The sequence below is a fragment of the Metopolophium dirhodum genome, chromosome 8, assembly GCF_019925205.1.
Source record: "Metopolophium dirhodum isolate CAU chromosome 8, ASM1992520v1, whole genome shotgun sequence".
NCBI lineage: Eukaryota > Metazoa > Arthropoda > Insecta > Hemiptera > Aphididae > Metopolophium > Metopolophium dirhodum.
Window position 1 is genome coordinate 19,186,651 of NC_083567.1, and position 23,207 is coordinate 19,209,857.

Genomic DNA, 23,207 nt, shown 5'->3' on the forward strand with positions numbered 1-23,207 from the left:
CTTGTACCACTTTGTGTATTCTGGGCACCTGCTCGTTTTTCTCTTATAAAATAATAAAACCAAAAAAAAATTGGAAAAGTAAAATAAAAAATATGAAATTTGTTGTTAGGTATATGGTTTATTATTATTATTTTTTATTTAACAACTATTCCACCAGATATTAATTCATGGATATATAATACTACATGAGATGACTAATATATCAAAAGAAAAAGCAAGTGGGTTTTATGGTTCAAAGGTCAAGGTTACGCTTATAGATCTCTTTATATATCTACAAGTAGCATGAGAAAATAAAAGATATTATATAAAATAAATATGGGTTTAAAGTGTGTTATTATTAAAGAAAGAATTGTGTACTAGAAAGCAAGTACAAGTAACTTCATTCTTGCAGTATAAAGTGTCAATAAAATATTCCTGAACTTGAAGAAATATAATTTTAAAACTAATGAGACACACAATGAAATAATGAATATACGATTCATGTATCATAAACTTATATATACACAATATACATATCTATAACATTTTTAAGATTTTAATTTAATGTAATATTATATTTAAAAAAAAATACTGTGTATTATATTGTCATGAATAAAATAGTAGAAAAATAACTTAGATAAATTATTTATTTATTGATATTAGTGAAGTGAACGTTTAAAAGGAAATATCTTTTTCAGATTCTATAAATTAGATGAAGTAGTCAAAAAGATAAAAAATAGTTTTATCGCAGGTAAACAGAAATAGAATAAAAAAGAGGCTTAGTAAAATCATTGCTGAAAATACCAAATACTATAAATGTGCAGAAATGGTGTACAATAAATTGATTCCGATTTATTAAAGCTATTCACACATGAAAAGATATCATATGTCCTTAAACATATTTGTTATCGAACTAGAGTCTTGACCTAGAATCTAGATAGTAAAATTTTATATTTCATAAAAATATGTTTTAGTTACGTCTCAATTAAAAATATAAATCATTGGACACAAAAGAAAATTATTAAAAAAAAATTCACAAAACATATCTCAATCACGTATGACATGACGTACCTATGACATTTGTGGTAAATTAATTTTTTTAATAACGACTGCGATGTTGGTAAATTATTACAGTGTGTCGCAATGCATGTACAACGCGTGTATTATACTAATTATTCTCCATACCGTATTTAATTATATTAATTAATATTGTATTATATTTTGTATTTATGTATGACTACTCTCGCAGCGTGTGTTCCTTGACCCGCATAATACAAACCACACCACACCACATGGTCGATTTTACGCGACACTGATTTTTAAACAATTTTATTAATATTATTAACTAGATGTTTTTCGCTCGTGAATATCAACAGCGTAGTCTGCGGCAAACATATTAATTGTTTTCGTATAACATAAAAAAAATACGTTATAAAATAATAAATATAACGTAATACATTATACGTACGAAATAAAAATCCAAAAGTGTGTGTGAGTATACGGAGAGTTCAACGGTTATTACCGAGGTTCCGTTGTGCCCACGATTTAAGATAGCACTATCACTATGGTTGCCGAACGAACCATTATAAAAATGTTATCACACGACGGACGATATGAATCCAAATGTCACGTGATCCGATGATCTTTTTGATCTACTGCGCTACGCTACCGGTGTTAAAGTAAAATTTTTTTTAATGTTAGTTAATTAAATATTAATTAATAATAAATAATAATATTGTTTATTATATTATTTATACTTATAATATTTGATAATTGATGTGCAGACTACAGACATCACAAACTAAGATAATATAATAGACTGGCACTGAGTGCAATATCTGTGAGCCGAAAATGTTAAGCAATCAAAAAGTGCAAAAGGGGTTATAAATCGACTGATTTTAACGCCATCTGTACGCGCATGACTACCTACATGACCGATAAAATAATTATTAAAGTTAATTGATATCAAATTTAATTTTAATATTTATATTTTTAAATAAGAAGCATTACTAATTAGGTAAAATTAGGTAATAATATGGAAATGAGTAAATAACACGTACAAAAAAAAATAGTCCACTAGAATCGCTATTACCGGTATCTGGTTTCATATCCTATGCCGTTTTGTCATAATATACCGTTGGGCAATCATACCATCTTCAATAAATTGTATATATGCCGGAATTCCGATGATTCCCGACGACCGTTCGCGAGTTTTCGGAGAAAAATTGGGTATTGTGGCCGGATTTCGTTAGCGCAAAAAAGTCGATGGATTTTTTTTTTATATTTCCGAAACTACTGAAACTATAATAATATATGTCTGCGGAGTGTCGTGGGCATGTAGATAAACTTACGTCTTCGCGGTTCGTGAAAAAAAAAACGATTTCCTCCGAATTATATTTCTCACTCAGAGATAATAATATTTCCCTTCGGGTTTGTAGCCCCAAAAAGTCTTTTCCCTCATTTCGCTCACCGCAAAAATGTAGGCTGACTCGGTTGGACATATATCGTTTTGTTTTATCCACGAACGACACGCGAGCGGCTTTCCGTGTCTACCCCTCCTCCACCTATTTTACAGAATGTCATTCGTATAAAATAAAAATGGCTTTCAGTAAGATTTCAAAAGAATAAAAATCATTTCGCCAACAACTGCAAGCACACACAAAGAATGTGTTAACCTGCGAGTAATAACAATCCGCCTTTCCACGTTGTTTTTTTATTTTTTGTTTTTACTGTGCAGAGCTGCGGACGGAACGTTATGAACGGGAAATTCAATTATTATAACAATTATAATGACGATATGTATTCCGGTTCAATTGTGTTTATTATCACATATAATATATATTATGTGCACACATTTCATTATTGTTATTTTAATGTTACCTTTGTTTACTTATTCGCGATCGATTAACCTACTTAGAAATACCTACTTAGATCATATACTATATTAATACGATCTGAGAGTACCTACCTACTGTTGGGCATGTGGGATTCGGCGATAGCGACTTACTCGCAGACGTACAACTGTCGTCATCAATTTGAAAACAAAACACTACAATTTTATAGTAGGTAGGTGGAAAATCAAGACCATTGACTAAGCCAAGCCACATGGACTAGAGCCACATGTGCCTAAAACAAAATATGTATTCTAGGATCAGTGTACCAATTATTGCGCTCGTTTACGGTCAGTAAACCAACTGTGCATTTGTGCATACCTTTTAGTTTTATCTTAAGGTATGAAAAATATATTTATGTCCAAACTAATTTAATGGAATTGTCCATCATTCATCGTAATTGAAGTATGTACTATGCATATCAAAAATAATTTAAAATGAAAACTTATACTGTATTGGTCATTTGGTCACCGAGTGACTGGTTAAATGTTTGTTGTGTCGAAAAAAAAAATAGTATTATGTTTAAAACATTAATAGCTGATTTGGAGCCAATATTCCATATCCAATTCAGGACTACTATAAAACATCACCACACCACTATAGCCAACATACAAGTCATTACAAATGTATGAATTTGAATGATACCTATATACACACGAAATCAAGTTTTCATTTTCACAAGCTTTTTATTATCGTTCTAATCGGTTCGTTGCATTTTCAGAAACTTTAATACGTATAGGTAAAATTGTCATTTATTTTTATTTTATTTATAATGCATAATTTTTAGTATTCACTATTTTGTATATTGAGTTTATTTAATTTAAGTAAAGTAACTAAAGTTGTACTGAATATAATAAATATTATTTTTACATATTTTAAATTTAAGCGACCAATGGTTATAATCAAGTACAATTTGATTAACAATGTGTCCGTATATAAAAATGTATTTTTAAGCGCAATATTGGTAAACTACCACTATAGTATTATTATGGGACTTTCGTCCACTAAACGCAACTTTTTGAGTTGTTAACAAGTTAAATTTATTTTTTGAAATTTAGTTGATCGGATACACATGTAACCATGAATATTGTTAAAAATCTACAACATAATATATCTAAGTGAATTATTATACAATTTTTTTAATTTTAGGTTATGTGATACATAATAGTTTTTTTTTCATTAATCAACCCGTGGAAACTTAGGCCATTGGGTGGTTTTTTAATTATGGGGGAGGGTACTGTAGGTTTTAAGCACATGTGTTTTAGTTTGGCAGAATTTTCAAGTTGGCACTCGTAGGTATCTGCCATGCCCGGGTGGGGGATGACGGCCTCTCTCTCCAGACACCGTAACTGCCCGAAGAAAAGTGCCACTCGTGACCGAGGTTCAAACTAGCAACGGTGCGCGTCGCAACCGACGCCTTAGTCCGCTCAGCCACTCCGCTCCTCCCATAATAGTTTATGTCGGTGATGAGTGACGACATACAAGTCAAATAATATAAAAATCCAAAAAATTGATAATTGTAGAAACAAATAAAATACAAATTAATAGAGCGTATAACAAAACAAATAATAAAGAAGTGTAGGTGATATTATTATCTTCATTTCGTTTCTTAAAATGTCATCGAAGTTTTTATAAAAAAGTAATAAAATAACATTATAAGATATTAAAAACAAAATGTTAGTTATTGTTCATAACGAGCATAGTTAATAAAAACAAGGACAAATTGTGATATAACTAAGTAATACATTCTGTTACTATTGTTCTATTGTTCTGAAAACCACACTATTCAATTAGTTCATTAGGTACTAATTATACGCTCACGGTTGAAAACTATTTAAAGATTTGCAGGTCTTCAAAAAATATAATGTGTATTAAAGTTTAGCATGAATCCACAATTAATGTTATATGAGAGTTTGAAGTACTAATTTTTATTGGATATCAAACGTACAGTATCGATTTAGTTGCAATGTTTTTTTTCAAAAAATTAGTTCAACCTACCAATTATACTGTAATATTAATAAATATGACATGCCGTCTCCGCTCAGAATCGTTTTCCGTGTACAATGATTATATTATATTATAAAAATATCAATTGAATTATAATCTAAAACATCAATTAAAGTGACCTACTCAATGATAATGAAGTAAATTTGAAAACTATTAATTACTATACAGCAGACCGACTTCCTCGTTTTTTCTTTATTATTATTATTATTATTCGTGGTTGATTTGGTATTTATTGGTTAAATTGATTTATAACTTTTGAGTTTAATTTTTCTATGTAAAAACGTCGTTTGTAACTGTAGCGTGGTCGGGGCCCGGGGGACCTTTGTTACGATATTAGTAAGTTATTCAGAGAAGGTTTTCTATTCCTTATGGATAAGTTTTCCGTAGAAGGGAGTTAGAGTTGTGTGTATGAGGTTTTTTTTATCAATAATAAGACACGTTTGGTTTATAGATCTATAATAATTATTATATTTAAAATATTACTCTACTAAGTAGAATTGGAACTAGCAACATACAACCTCAATTCGATTGAATATTAGCAGAAAAACATCAATTTCATACTTCTCACTAAAAAAAAAAATTATTAAAATTACAATGTATATATTATTATAATTTAAATTTATACCAATTATATTTAAGTATATTGTAGACAATATTTTGTAAAAAGATTTAAAGTTAACTTATATTTGTATATCTATATTTTCATAAAATTAAAAATTATATGTGTTAACAAACTTTTGGCCCGCTAAGAGCATTTGATATTTTTTGTTGCCCTTCAATAAAAAAGTTTGGAGATCCCTGCTCTACTTTATAGAATGATGGCTGTTAATAAGTGGTTAATAAGTGTATAGGTGAGTTCGCTCCTGTTGATAGTTACTGTCAGACTAACTGCTGTGTGTCATTTTAACAATTAGTAATAATTTGGAAGAGTCGAAAAGTGTTGAGTGTGTATATTTTGTATTGGTCAATCCTATAGTGTGTGTTTAGTGTATAGTATATATTATATATACCTATAGGATGTAACAAATGTTACATAATGTTCAGACAAAACTCAATAAAGTCTGATTATTAAAATGCAATGGGTAAAAAGATAATATAAATATTGCATTTATACTACTTTTTCTTACATTTGAAACATTTAGCAATATTTAGGAGGGCCTGTGTAGTATTTGATTATAGAAAATAACTGTTAGAGTGTTAGCGCGTATACATGTCTAACTATATATTATATATATATATAAAGAAATAAATAATAATAGTACAAGTTGATGCAACCCGTAGTAGACAACCTCGATCGTATATTAGGCCAATAAATCACTCCATTCGTCTTTTACTCCATAGAGAGATATATGATGGCCGTCTATAGCCGAACAATATAAATCTTAAAATTACAATACAATCCAAATATAATGTGCTAAAATATTTATTTTTTTTAAAACCAAATACAAAATCACTTAACTTGATTGCTGTTATTTATTGTCCATACAATGTATTGTAATAAATTAAAAGGTATCAAGGGAAACTATAATGTCGAACTCAAACAAATTCGCATATAATCATCATACGAAAGGTACGGAATAATCGAGTAGTGAGTACTTCATCCGTTTTAAAAATATTGAAGTTCAAATTCTTACTACATTATCGCATTATTATACAAGTGGATTCCCCAAGCATGCTCAACCCCACTTTTTTCTTTAATAATGAATTTATTCAAATTCTGATTTTTGAAATTTTCAAATAAATTATACTCACTCAAAATTTTAAAATGTTCAGAAACATTGTCTGTTTTATAATATAATATAGAAGGGGTTCTCATTTGAATATTAGAAATTTGTATCTTTCACAGAAAACTTCTTCAGTAGCACAAAATATCTCAAGAATAAGATAATATATATATGTGTGTTATTATATTTAATATCTGCAAAAATCAGATTTTGAATAACCGCATTATTGAAGAAAAAGGGAGTGAACATCTCTGCATATATATAATTCAATTTAATATATGGTCCACGATTTAGTATATTTAAACCGCTTTTGACGTGCGATTGGCATTTGTGGGCATTGACCTACTGTAACCAATAATTTTTATCATTTCAGACGACAAGTAAAATAAAATATATAACTGTAGTCATATATTACATAATATTTTGTTTGTACTAGTGCCAAACGTTTCTATTCATGCAATATATCGTAGCAAAGTTTTATTTTTTTAGCAAGTGGATTCGGGAAGGTCAAAGTTGTATTTTTTGAGACGTTGCTACGTAGAAACAAATGTTAATCGTTGTGTGTGAGCACATGCCATAAAATACATTTATTAGTATCCGAAAGTTTTCCGTGTTCGTGATGAAATTCTGTTTTGCTCTCGGTCAGGCAAAAACAAATATCTTTGAGCTCGTAAACTATGAAAAAAAGCATGTAAAGTTAATCAGTAATATTTACGAATATTAATAATATTTCATTTAAGTTTTCAATGGCGTTGTTACGTTTTACCTCCCTTCGGATACTAAACTTTATTAAATATATTTTTACATTAAATAACATAGTCTTTGTTTCATTTCATGAGACGTTTAGAATCATGGTAATTATTCTATAGCCCCGGCTCGTCAAAGCTCAAGTGCCGTAAACATCCTGGACAAGCATTGGTAGAATGAACAAAATTTGTAAAAACGTAATTGTATATATTATAGTCATGTGCGCTATGCACGGGTTCCTGAAGTTAGCAATTTGGTAATGTCGACATTAGCCGAATGACGTTAAACTGTTATTGCCGAGCTTCTTCGCGAAAACACATATTTATGCGACGTTAAGTCGCAGCGAAAATAAGTCAAACCGTAATGTACTAATGCGCATTTTAAGAGCTTTGAAAAAGAAAGAATAATAAGGAATAGGCATTATTTATTTTATAATATATTAAAAATGTCATGAAAGCTGAGATTTGTTTAAGAATCTGTGCTGAGCTTATATTATATTATTTCCGCATGCCTTTTAAACATAATGATCATAATAATAATAATGATGATAATAATAATAATAATAATAATAATAATAATAATAATAATAATAATAATAATAATAATGAAAATAATAATAATAATACAGTAAAGAGCTGATGCGAACGGTGCGTTGTATGCGCTTTACTAGCAGTTATAGGCAGGATAGTAACTAGGCAGGATCATGACATGTCGTATAATTTATATATTATGAGGGTACGATTGATTAAAACTTCGGCCCAGTTACGACCACTGTATAGATGTGACCAGTATGGTTTGTAACCATTGCAAGGGACATACTGCGGTGGCCGCGTGTGTGATAACGATAAACAATAATAATAATAATAATAATAAGAAAAAAAATAATAATAATAATAATAAATAATAGACCCGTCGCGAAAGTTTGCGTTTGACGACGACGAAACACGATTATTATTTACGTGACGTATCCAAGACGACCGCGTATAGTGTAACGATTGTCTCGTTTTATCGGATAGGGTAGGTCATACGGCTGCAGGGGTGGTTTGAGGCGGTGGTCCCCGGAAAGGCGAAGACTACGATAGAGACCCTTTTTCTTTATTTCGCAGGTCGCGATTACGCTGTATCACTTGGTCTGGGCGAATTCATAAACATTACAAAATAATAAAAAAAAAAAACAAAAATCTTAATAATATTTAACATTGTGTAATAGGTTTTTTTCTTTACTCGTTTAGTCGTTTAGGAGCTGATGTATCTCGCCAAGTGCGACACTAAACACCGACGTTTTTTGTTGTTCTATACGAAACGCGATAGCAGCCAGCACACAAAAAAAGAGATTATTATATTATATTGTATAAAAAAACACACTGTATTATTTTTTGTACGCTTATTTGATTGTTTGTTTGTTTGTTTGTTGTTGTTTTTTTTTTTACAAATCTCTTAACAAAGAGATTTCTTAACGATTTCCCAGTGCTTGATAAAGAATAAATGTTACGAAATAATTAAAACGAAATTCCGAGTTTGCGAAATAATCATATAACATGATAAAGGAATAAACCAGGACGATCATCCTTTATTTTTGTACACCATACAATACCGAACAGAAATTTGTAATTATATACGTAGGTACCTACTTAATAATATGGTTTGATATAATATAATATATTATATTTACTGTCGCAGGCTGTCGGATTACGTTAACATATAACTTAGCTTAGCATTCAGAATTTGATACGGTTTGTTTTTGCGCGACGTTCAATCTTTGCGAAATTAATTTTTCAGACCACTGACATTGGTTTGTTCCCGGTCAAAATTATACGCGTGTGGAGTTTTCGAAAATTACATTTTCGCGTTATGCAATTTAAATTTCAATGAATAACTGAAGGAATATTGCCGCATATGAAATTAACACACGAAATTAACGAAAACACACTGATAGGGTGAGAGACGGATAGTGGAGAGAGAGAGAGAGAGAGAGAAAGAGGAGAGAACGCTTGTGCATAATATGTTTACACACATAACGCACATAATAACAATAATTATAATAACTGTGAATACTCCTCTACGCCTAACTTCAGAACTGGGAGAATGTTATTTAATATTATGTTTCATACGAGCATATTCTTATTATTATATAACACGTGTGGAAATGGAAATCGATAAATTGTGTGGCACCACGAGTAAAAGAAAATACTACTTATTGATAAATTGGAGACCGTCCAACAGCCGTTCTCTCGTTTAACGGCTTTTAAAATGGGTCTCGGCGAATAATAATAATATGTGCCGTTCGATTCGATTGCGCTTGTACATAACTTTAGGAAGTTTCGACTTTCGGCCAACCGCGAACGAAATACATAATATACACAATATCCCGTTGGTATATTTCGTTTCTTAATATTTTATTTTATTTCTCTCTCACGGTTTTTTTTTTGCCTCGTAATTCAGTAACTTTTAGTAAACGCACGTAATATAATATAGTGTCTGAAACGAATTTTTGAGCAAAGACATACCTATATATATAACATCGCCTGTTTATGTGTGTGTGTGTGTGTGTGTGTGTTTGTGTGTATTCTAACGGCAGACGTTTTAACAATATAAACGTAGGTAGGTATACTATCATATTACGTGAACGCATTATTTTTAAAAAATAAATCATGTGAATCAAATCTACTAAAACATTTATTTGTGTATAATATTACTTATAATTACACGCGTTTTAATGGTTTTTGAAAATATTATCGCACCATATGAGACAGCGGAGTTTAGTCGAAACAAATACGTTTTGTAAATGCGCTTCATGCTGTGAAGGCATTATAATATAATATAATACAATATAATATAATGTAACATAATATAATATAGGTATACAAGTGTATATTATAAAATACAATATTTCTATATTCAAGAACATAAATAGATTTTTCCGTTTAAACATTGAGCACCGTTGTTGGTAAAAATAATATAATGGTTTTAATACAATAACTGTTTATTTTCTTTAACGAGAATGAGTTGTTTTAAATTATACGTAAATATTTGTTTTGTATGAAAACACATAATTTATTATACATATCTACAGCCATTATTTCTTTATTATTATTTTTTGTTAAAATAAAAACTACCTAGTTGCACAAACTAAGTTCGAAGCCAACTAGTTATTGTTTGAAATATTTATTGTTTACACTACTACTTAGTACTTATTTCACATTAAAATGTACAAATGTTGACCTTGTGTCCGCTGTATATACTGGAATATATTTACTGATTGACCTAACGGCGAATATTTAATATTTACACCTTAAACAACAAATACAATACAATTTAATGTATCATGGATTTATTTAGATGAATATATGGACTGAAAATATATAGATGTTTCCCCTAAACAATGTAAGTATTGTGTAATTGTTAAAATAATGTAAAATATTAATATTGTTTACCTATAATATTATTAAAACAATAAAATAATAACACGGCGCAGTGGATATGCAATTTTAGTACATCAGTGCCAAGGGTACGGTTTTGTGGCATCTCAGGAACACAAAATAGTTTTATTACGAATTTTGATTAGTTATATATTTTTTAGTTTGCATTAGGTTTATATGAACCTAATATTGATAATATTATCTAGTACACTCGAGCACCAAATTTATTCCAGCTCAGAAATTCGCAGAATAATATCTAAGTTGAGTACTATATTATAACTAATATAATATACACTATGTATATCAGTTAAGAGTCCATTAATCCGAATTTTTATTTAAATTATCGTATACTGTAGCATAGTGTAGTATACTAATTAATGTACACTACAGTATAATATTGACTTAATACGTTTGAAAATACTTTGCCGTGTCACTTCAACGATAATAGCTAACTAACTGTACAGTAGTTGCTGGTAACTATAGACTCCTAGAATTAACATTTAACTATACACCTAGTATAATATATTATATAGTAGCTTATTTATATAATATTCAGAGCCAGGTATCTTTTAAGATGTGTAGTTTGCCGAAGTCTTGATAACAAACAATCTCATTATCTTATACGAAATAAACATATTATTTGATATAAGTATTCAAGTAAACTGTTGAGACAATCTCTAAATATAGGCAAATATTTATTTATCACTTTTTTATACATACAATTTTAATACTTTTATAACAACACACTTACACGTGATAATTGTATATGGCGTCGAGAGGGTTATATGTAACTGTATAACTGTATGCGATTATAATAGCCCAAAATAGGTCACTATAATTAATAATGAGTAGAGCTCGGATGTTAATGACCAAAATTTCATTCAAATATGCATTTAAAAATTTAAAAATATGCAAATATATGCCTTAAAATATATCAAATATACCTATTTTTCAACAAAAATATGCAAAAAAATATACGTAAAAAAGAGGTTATTATTAATTCAAAATAAATTATATATCATTATTAATGAGTAATATATCATTTTTTTCAAATTTTGTCATGTTTTCAGGGGGTGCCACATAGGAATCTACCGCATTCCTGGCTATGCCTATGATATAAATCCATGGGTGTAGTACAATGATAACACAATATATTTTGCAGTTTTCGATCTGTATTATGTCGATACGTCGTGTTAATTTTTAATGACCAATAAAATCTAAAATAATTAAAATATACCGGCAACTACAGCAACGAACCCATTTCAACTCCAATAGTTTGTATAGGTCGTTTCGAAGTTTAGAAAATTACAATGAAGATAGGTTGACCCAAAGTCCTAAACTTTGCTGCTTGTTTGGTTATGCAAAGTTGGCCCGGTGGAAGCTCATAAAGGACGACATTGCGGAAATGAGAGAACTCAAGCTAAATTGAAATGGAAGAGTGGTCGTGTGCGTGTATAGTGTATGTATATATATATAAAGTTTAAGTAAAAGTCGCTTGAAAAGTTTAAAGGGCAGACGTTTTGAAGTGGTCCCGATAAGGGTGAAAGTAACGACGAATAGTTGTGTAAGGCCGTTGATTATTTCTGCGCACAGAATATTATTATTATTATATAGACATTTCACGCTTTTGCGAACGCAATAATAATTTGACCTCTAAGCAAATTACACTCTGCGCACGCACTTGTTAAAGTCGTATGAAACGCGTTAATATCATTTTCCAAGTACACTTTTACGGTGAATACGGTTTTTTTTTATTTATTTTTTTTTTATGGTGAAGGCGTCGTTCGTTAGTTCGTTAAATGCCCGGTTCGTCATTCGAACGTGAACTAAATTTTCGTTTTATTTTTTATTTTTATTTTAAAAACTTCTCTCGTATATTATTATTATTATTATTATTATATATAATTTATACGTGACCGTCCATTTATATTAATAGCAACTACTGCGGTGTCTGCAGTCTGCGTACACCCACACGGTACATACATAATATAATACAATTATAATTTATAATAGGCGTTTAATTGGATTATATTTTCAAAACGTAAATCGTTTAATAATGACGCGGAGGCGCGTCGTTTTCGTCGGTTTCATCGGTTTTGGTGTGATCACGAACATTGGGATGCAAATTTAGCGCCACGTGACCGACGACTATTAATATACCTATCTAACAGTATCTATACATGTTTTTGACTAAGAGATATTTTGCAGAGTGTAGCAGTAAAATAGTACAATAGAATATGATGTAGAGATCCTCGGCAGCAGAAACCATCCGCACCGCGAGTGCGCAAACACCGCAGTTTGAACGTTGAAGTCAATATAAATACGAGCTCCCCGAGGTCGAATAAAAATAAATTAAAAAACAACAATATATGAGCTGCATTATAATAATACGTTGTTGTGCACGCGTACGAAAAACGGGTATGTCGGTAAAACAGTATAACTTCGGCGAAAACATCGGACGGTCGGCTAAACACGCGTCGGCGAATTTGTTCGTCCTGTTTGTTTACTAAAACCCGCACGAGACTTTTAGTAAATTAGTAATTATCGACTTAATTGTTTCGGACCCGGCATGAATAATTCACCGTCCGGTTTAGTTCTGGGACACCTGTATCGTGAAGTTTATTCTATCCCAGATTAATATTATATCAACGGTACGGATCTCGCGTAGGCACCTACTCGCGTATGACCTATACTCGCATAACATTATTATAATAAAATAATATAATAATATGTCTGCGAAAGATGTGTGGGTGTGTGCACTGCGCATAGGGGTGGGTGGTTGGTCAGCGGGTAGGTTCCATACAGCGTGGTAAGATCCTTTCGATCGATTTCGATTGTTGGAGCGCTGCACATAGTTATTATGACATAGCTGCCAATCAATATAATCATTACTATTAATCGTGCGAAAGCAAAAATGTATATCATGAAATCGTATTGGTTGCTGTATTGTGGTAGTCTGATTATGCGATACGTGTACACACTGCACAACCGTAATGCAATGGGCAAATCCATCAAAATGCTTATAATCTATATGGATACAGTGGTCATATATTATTTAGTACCATAGGTCGTCCGTGAATGTTCGGCCGGTCATACAAATCATTTTATATTTTCCGTTCGCCGGCGGTGGTATCGTCCGAGTTGTCAGTAATATGTTTTACGCATTTTATTCTGACGTCAGAATTTCCTTTCTGGTCGGTGCAGAGAATAGTGTCTTAGAGTTTAAAACCAAAAAAAAAAAAAACGATCCACGACAACAGCTGACGGGAATAATTTTCGAAAATCGAGAATACCCTTCACGGCCGTAGTACAAATCGCATTATAGGAGGACGCGTATTATGACGTGTCGTCGCTGACCCGCCAGACTAAATTCGAACCATCAAATTTTTTTCCCACCCACAATCGGCTGTAAATAGTAGGCCGACCGCGGAGTCGATGAGGATCAGCCGCGCGTGGTCAATAGGCGCGCATCATAATAACGCGTGCGACGACGGCGCCGCGATGATTGATCAGCGGTGGTAACGCCCGTTACCGGTTTTCTCGCCCCTATAATTCAGTGGCGTCGGCCAATAAACGGGCGCGCACAGGTGACCCGCGATCGGTGCCGGGCCCGGAGAAGGCGTTAATTTTATTTATTCGTCCCGCGTCCGTTTTTAGCCGTCGGCGACGATCACCATCGCGCCCCGGTGTCAACGACACATACGCGATTTATCGATCACTACCACTGCCCTCTCCCCACCACGCCCGGCACAGCGCTTATCTATCTATTTATTCATCTATACGCACGTTAGTCACTCGAGTGCCACGCCATCGCCTATATGATATATATAATATGTATACACACACGATAGCTGAATGATTTATATCTCACTCTCTCTCTCTCTCCCTCTTTCTCCTTATCTCTCTCTCGCCCACTCACTCACTCCCCGTTTCGAATCGTTTCAGGTGTACCAGCGCGCCACCCCGCAGGTTATCGCGGGATTTTCGGTTTTTTTTTCTGCGATGCTCGAACCTATACACATATATTATACGAAAATCACGTTCCCGCGCGTGCCATTTTTTAACGATTCGGAAATTTATCGTTTTCGAACGCGTTCGTTTTTCATCCCTCTAAACCCTCACCAACCAGCCCTATGTATTCCCTTGTTCCGTGTTATAATATATATATATATATATTATGCATGCGTACATATTACATACACATACATAGATACGCGGTTTTAGTGTTGTATTCGTCGTGGATACGAGAAACACAATAGATTTGTGTACGCGCACTTATAAGGCCTTAATAATTTCACGGACACGTATAATGCATCTATACGTTGTTATCGATGTAATGAAGTTAACTAAAATCCGTAGGACGATTCATTATGCGCGCTCAACCCAATTTCTTTCTTTGATAATAAATACTTTATATGTGAATTCTGACGATTTTTTAAAATTTTAAAGTGTACTTAAGGAACATAATATTATTTTTTTCAATTATTTAGGTTTTTATACAATTTGAGGAGTGTAATGTGGCCATAAAACCTTTTTTTTTTCAAATGAGTACCAACATTTTTGTTGTAAATTATTAAGAAGATGATTTAAAAAAAAAAATGTTTTATGTACCAAACTAAAAATTTTAACGAGTAGTTTTGGAGTTATTAAATGTATAATATTCTAACTTCTAAGAATAACACAGTCCTTAAAAATGGTCTTACAAAAATATAAAATATATGTAATATTTGATTTAGCATATTTTTTTGAAAACATTTTTATAAATTATAAAATGCTGATAAATTTATAATAATTTCAAATCATAGCTTGTCCATATCTTCATAAATCATTATTACGGATCTCTTATATTAAATATGCAATGTCAAATAATTTTAAAACCACTCGTTTGAATTTCGATTTAGACTCATAAATATTTCAAAAAAAGTCATCATCCAGTTAATAATGTACAGGATAAAAGGGTGATTCTCAGTTGACAGGAGATGTCACTCCTTAAATGGTATAAATAATTGAAAATATGGTTCATATTTTCGTAAATATACTCAAAACTTTCAAATATCAGAATTCAAATAAATGTATTATTAACGAAAAAACGGGGGTTAGAATTCTTGATAATCTTTCTGTATAAAAGGGGTATAACAGAAAGAACTTTAAAATAAGTTAACTAACAATATACTTCATAACTTTTTTTTATTATACACTTTTAAATAGGTTTTAAATGGTTTTTATATTATATATGATTTTTGTCAACTATACTAAATAAAAAATAAAAAAATATTGGTAAGTTAAGTCTGATAAAGTGATTGCATTTGTCAACTAATTTTATTACTTTTCGTATATTGCAGTATTAATAATTATGTAACGTAGCGCTGAATTAAATTATGTTTCTACGATATTCACCGATAAACGAGCTCACATTTTAAACTGTGCGTGTTTTATGGTAATTATTATTACGATGACGACGACTTGTTATTAAATAGAATTATTTTATAATGTTGGTATAATACTATAATACGATCGGTTTGTGCGCGAAATTACGAAATATTATTGCACGGTCATGTGGAAAACACACATAATAATATTATGTATTATATTTAGAGGTTGGTCGAACTCAAAAATATGGTCTCGAACTGAACCTTTTAATAGTATGTCGATCAGAATACGAACAAACAATTCGGTGTGATTTCGAGCTCGAACCGAACGATCGTTCAACATCGAACCGAACCCGGACGTAAACATTTTGTTTAATACCAAATTGAATTCGAACCAAGCTTTTGAATTCAAATTACGAATCAAACTTATTAGTTTTATGTCAAACCAAAATATATAAACATTTTTTTGTTCGAAACGTATGACGTGTTTCGACTTTGTTGTTTGGAGTACAAACTATTTTAGAGTTTAGATTAATTAATGAATTTCAATCTTTTTATTCGAGTGTGATAAGGTTCGGTTTTTTAGAACTAGGTTCGACTTTCAAACTCAAACCGAATACCTAAAGTTCCGTTTAATTTTTAGAAATATTTTCTGATACTCTTTTTTTAATTATATAATATCTGAATAAGTGTGTAATCCCAGATGATGTTTCGTTATGACTTCCACGTCATAGTCGTTCGGTCAGAAATATAACCATTGCTTCTCAAATTCTCACTTTTTGGCTCTAATTATTGTATTAATATTAATCATTTGATCGTGACAATATAATATCCCACATTATGTTATTCCGTTACATTTGGAATACGTCTTGTCGACGTTGTTTTTAGTAGGCGTATGTATTAAATTTTATTAATTTCACACGGTTGTCAAAACGATGTCCATCAGAACATTTTGTAACTTATAATAAATACGCTGGGTGCCATATAAATGTTGATCAAATATTGTACACTGCAAGCGAAAAGCGATATTCTATCGTAAGTAGGTATGACATATTATCATAATAATATACATTGTGCAGTACTTAAGTCCGCGCTTAACAAGAGTATTCATTACTTTTTGTTTTCTACACCGTGCCACGTGCATTTTGATGACCTTTTTGGGCAATTAAAAACATGATTTCTTTTTCCGGCGAGCTCGTTACTTCACTCGGACATGTTTCCAAAGCGAAATTAGTGCAAAAGGGCATAACAATACCGTTCCATCCCCCCCCCCCCCCCCCCGGAGCAATTATGCATATATATATATATATATATATTGCATGAAGTATAAAATGGTTTGTAATTAGAAAGGGATGATCTTTCAGTAGACTAAATTTACTTCGGGTTGGGTTTCTGGGGACGGGTTTGTTGGAAATCGAGAAGTGACGTTAAACCAGCCACTACTTCAGATGCCACACCGACTGAGAATTTGTTTTTATTTTTGTTTGCTAAATAATATGCCATCGATGTCGCCTTTTTACTCAACGCTGTGGTTGTTATAGGGTTAGCCTGGCCGATTAGTCTTTCCGTGTCTTATTATTCAACAGGAATCGGTCTGATAAAAAATATAGAGAGATAAGATAGGGAGAGAGAGAGAGAGAGAGATACAAAGATACATTATAGACGGCTAATATTGTAAGTTGTTTGGTATCTTATTCTTATAACTCCCAAAGGACATAAATTGAGTTGGCTGTCGGATTTTTTTCGCCTCGAGAAGAGAAAAAAACGGCATGCAAATTAAACTGTGACCGTAACGATTGTAATTCTTTTCTTATTTACAACTTCTCTTGCGCACACACATACATGCGCACACATATTTATATATTATCTTCTCCGGTTCTCCCCTCGTCCAGGAAATGAAGTCTCAATAAACCTAAGGTTTTATTTTTTTCTCCGCCAGCAATTTATACGTGAAATGTGTACGGTGATGTCAATGCGTCTGCAATCCGTTTATCTGCAGGCAATGGGGTTTTCGTGTTCTACTGGATAAGAAGTAAATAAAAAAAATAAAAATGTCCCAAACGGTTTCGACGACGGTTCCGGGTAGATAACATTAATTTTCACGGCAACGCGCGATTTAACGCGCGGCATAAAATCTAACTGCGCGTGCACAGACTTGGTGTAAATAAAACCGAACGTGTTGGTGTGAAGAATAATATTATCGAAATCAGCCGTGCGGAATCATCGGCTATAATTGTAACTACAATACCTACAGTAGTAATCTAACAATATAACTATTGTGTCGTGTACGATTAAACATTTCGTTGTGGTGACCGTCAGGCGTGGATTGAAAACGTTTACGTAATGATCGTACGACGTATATAGACGCACGCGTGGTATTGCAGCACCCGAAAACGATGACAGTATTTTTTTCGATTTTGTTGTGATATAATAATATTTCAATCGGTGAAAAACACTCCAAATAATATCGATATAATGCAATATTGATAATATACACACACGGCGATAATAATATTAAGAGCGAATGAAATATTATAAATTTATATCTGCCGCAAACTCTATCGCACGCATTTTGAGCGAGTTTAGAGGGAATTCACTATTCAGAAGTATACCCAACTAGGGTGCCGCGAAACGATGTCAAATATAAAGAAATTATACGTATTTTTCACAGTTTAAAAAAAAAATATTGAATATAAAATATAATATTATGTGTGGTCATATACTTATAACGAAAACCTGTCTGAATATAAATACACGATATTATATAATATATAGGGTGTCTTCCGAATTTTAGACGATACTTTAGAGTGCCGCGAGTCAAACAAGCTTGGGATCCTCTTTTCTGGACGGACGCGCATACCTATCATAATGTCATCGACGGCGTACTGCAGCAGCTGCAATAGTGGTTGACCGTATGTACTGCTCAGAAGCATAGGCGTGCGCAGACATTTGTGGCAGGGTGGGCCAAGTCAATAATGATTAAGATACTTGAACTTTGAAGGAAGAAACGATTAAAATGTTTGATACTTTAATTTACCTACTCGTTACCACGAGCATACGTAATCATTCATAAAATAAAAACAAATACATTTTTATTTCAAATTTAAAAAAAAAAATATATATATTAACTGTACACAGTTTTAAAATTTAAATAAATACAATTTCGCAATCTTTAATGGTACTATTGTATTATGATTTAAGAAATTTGTATAATATAACAGTTCGTAACTCCATTCTTCTTTAGATTGGAGTTAAAGTTTTAAATGTCTCAATCACCTCATCGACATTGATATTTCATGCCAGTTCTTACTCAATAATAGTCAAGAGTCTTAATTATTCTTTATTTATTATTATTGAGTAATGAGTATCAATGTTATTTTAAACTTTTAAAACATTAAAAAAAAATCGAAAACTTGTGACGCTTGCAGAGTGTGCGCACGCCTATGCTCAGAAGAACACTCGATAGTTATAATAATATTATATCAGGTACCAATAATACAGAATCGACGGATGAAATCAATCGGAGAGAAAGAGAATCAACGGCGGTTATGTGACTACGAGGGTAATGAACAATAATAACATAACTAAACTACGATCATATTATTATTACATACCTATATATATATATTTAGCTTTCACCGATTTTCCAAACGAATCTCCCCCCTCCCCCCATCAAACCCTATTGCGGGGCTTCAGTCGGCGAAATGCGTCGTCGGGGTACCTACCACACATATTATAATGTGATATCGCGTTATAATATTATTCTGCAGCGGATACGTTTTGCAGATTTACACGCTACAATATGTGTATAATACACACACGCGCGTGGCGTGCCGACGTTTGTTCAGCGTGTGTGAAAACAGACTGATAACACAAAGAACCCTTACCGTGCATAATACATATTATTATTATTATAACGAATATACCTACTACACACGTACACTCAATCGTTATTGCGGTACCCACACGACATCAGCGTAGGTACTATCATAGGTATAGCCAGCCACCAGTACGCCGCCGTAGTGTGTCGGTTGTTATGTGGGCGTGTGGGTAGACGTGTTGTGGTGGGTCGGGACGAATACGACGCGAATTCGTATAACGGACGGACTCGTATGACACGTACAAATATTATTATACCTGGCACATAACGCTATGATATATACGCGGACCGGGTTGTGTTGGGCGCGATCGTCCTTTTTCATATTATTATATTTTCGCGATTAACAGAACTTTTCGGCGCTCAGGTCGATATCGGTGTGCCGTGTTTGCGTCTCCGTCACCGTTTATCTGCCCCGCTGGCCTCGCAGAAACGTATATTATTGTTTTATTTGCTACAATATAGGTAACGACCGAACGTCTTTGAATTTAAATCCGTGAAGATTTATCGGATGACTATTTTATTATTATACGTCAATACAGAGCCGGTACTCAGCTGCCTTTCATCCCTCGGCCGCGTGTCTCTCTGTTCACCGACACCACGGACGTTACCTCCCCACACATTTTCACTACTCGTCCCCTCACTGACGTATTTGGGGCGTCCGAGTGTACACGCTCGTCTTTTCGCAAACAAAAGGGAAGGAATGTTCTTTCCGAAGTCGTAACGTACATTAACCTCCAGGTTACGTCCAGTTTTTCTAATATTACAGTTGTTCAGGATCGATCGTCGTAGATTCTTGAATTCTCACTGGCTCACTGACAAACACGTTGACCTCCAATCGCATTGTATGTGTTATCACATTAAAATAGCGACTGATATTTCACGATGTTCATGATATCATAATATAATATGTATTATGTACATTTCGGGTCCTTATTTGGGTGTGATTGACACTGTAGGTTTTATTCTTTACTAAACTCTAACACGATTCAGCGTCAGTATTATAATATATTTACATGGTAATGGACTATATGGGTACACCGGTAACAGTAATAGACAAACACGTCTTATTGACAATTATACCTTTTGAATATTTTCCGTACCTATATAGTTGTGTTAGAAGTTTAAAATTATATTACAACATGAATATTATATTGTCGAACGTACACTTTATGTACATATTAATATATATTGCTTATAATATCCAACATGACGTTTTCATTTCACTTTAACATTTCTGAACTATGAAAAATGTATTTATTTTTATTTTGTGTACGTTTTTACATATTATTATTATTGTGTATAAAAAAAATCCGAAGCACATTTTTACTTATATTACACAAATCATAACAGTTACAAAACTGCGTGTACGCTATTTGATACACTCGGTATATTATCATGCACTGAGTTTTTTTTATTCATTGCAATTTAAACTTATTGCAATATCAACTTTATTTAGTTAATAACTCACGACTATGAAAAAAAAATAAACCTCACAGTATAATTTTTTTAATTACATCCTATAACCTTCTTGGCAATACGCTCATTTAATTATGTCCAAAGCGTGTATAAAATACTTCTAATAAAGTTAAGTGTAATACCACTTCAAAGGTCCAATCAAAAACAGTGTTATCCTTATTTTTAATTATTAAAATGGAATTTCCTTCCTTTTTCTTTTTTTTAACTGAAATTTATAACTCCAATTATTATTAATCGAAGAATAAATAGACATTAAATATTTATAATAATGTTTTTTGCAATAAAGTTGGTTCATACTATGGCTTTAATTTATTTAAATGGAAATGGTATAAAAATAATGAATATCTATACAAAAATATAAAAAAATAAAATAAAATGAGTTTTGCAGTAGACATATTTTTAACTATTTAGAAAAACTTAAAATGTATTTAGTTGGATTATTTATTTTCTCGTATTCATATATTTCTCTAAAGTTATTTGTTCGTAAGAATAACAGAAATATTAAAGAAGTTCATCATAAAACCAATGGACGGTGGCTTAAAGCTTACAAATGGGAAAGTATTTATTTTGGTTTTGAAACAATTGTCATGATTTATTTTGTCACAAAACACTAAAAGACAATAGTAGACGTAATAATGATAAAAATACATTTTACAAATAGAAACATGGCAGTATTGAATTAATTCAATCGTATTAAAGCCAGTGTAACTATATGATATCATTTTTATTTGAACAGGACAAGTCAAATTATTAGGTTAATTGTGTTGAATTTAATTATTTCTAACCATTTTGTGAAAATATTGAGAAAAATGATATTAATGTAAGCTACTTTTGAAAATTTGGTACATTATGATTTCATCTTTGATAATTTATATTGTTATTTAATTTAAAATTTAAAAAATGTACATTTTAATTTAAAGAAAGGACTGAATTTCTTTTTATAATCTTCATTAGGTAATTATTATGAACAATTATTGAAATAGTTCATAATTAAAATATTATATAAACTATTATATTTTATTCGTAGTTTATCTACAGTTTATCCATAGTAATAAGGATAAACCTATAAGTATATTTTGTATTAGATTCCGAGCGGAATGCTGAATGATAAATGTATATTTGGTTTATATATGATCTTATAATAATTTATTTTTTGAGTTAGTCATAGGTTTTTGAAGAGCAAAACAAATTCGACTGTGGCCTGTGGGTGGTAATTTCTGCTGGTAAATTGGATCTAGTTTGTACTTTGGAGGTACAAAGGTAGGTTGTAATCAAGAAAAAATTGTTTTAATTAAATTTAATACATTTATAACTGTGAATTACCTAATATAACGAGGTTCACTTGAAACCTCCTATACAGCGAGCTACTCGCACTGATTTTTTTTTTAAGTTTTAAACCAAGCTAAAAAATACTAATCATATTTAGACATATAGTAAACTAAAATATTATAGAAATATACAAGTTAACTATTTCATATTTAATTTTTGTGCTAAAAAATGTTAAAAAAAAATAGTCTGTTGTCTTTGAAATGCATAGTATAAATATATATATCCATTTGTATGTATTAGGTACTAATTTAAATTGTTTGATTTTCCTAAAAAAAATCTTTGTTTACTTTTTATTCTTATGGTTTTGTATTTAATCCCATTAAAATATTAGCTCTGAAAAAATATTTCTCATACATATTTTTAGAGTTTTTGAAAGTTGTATCGTT

General features: G+C 31.7%; 1 protein-coding gene across 4 annotated transcripts in view; it reads right to left on the reverse strand.

Moving 5' to 3' along the window:
• The window catches only part of LOC132950227 (leucine-rich repeat-containing protein 4B-like), a 355,161-nt gene that overhangs the window by 7,115 nt on the left and 324,839 nt on the right, over positions 1-23,207 (reverse strand). The window lies entirely within an intron of this gene.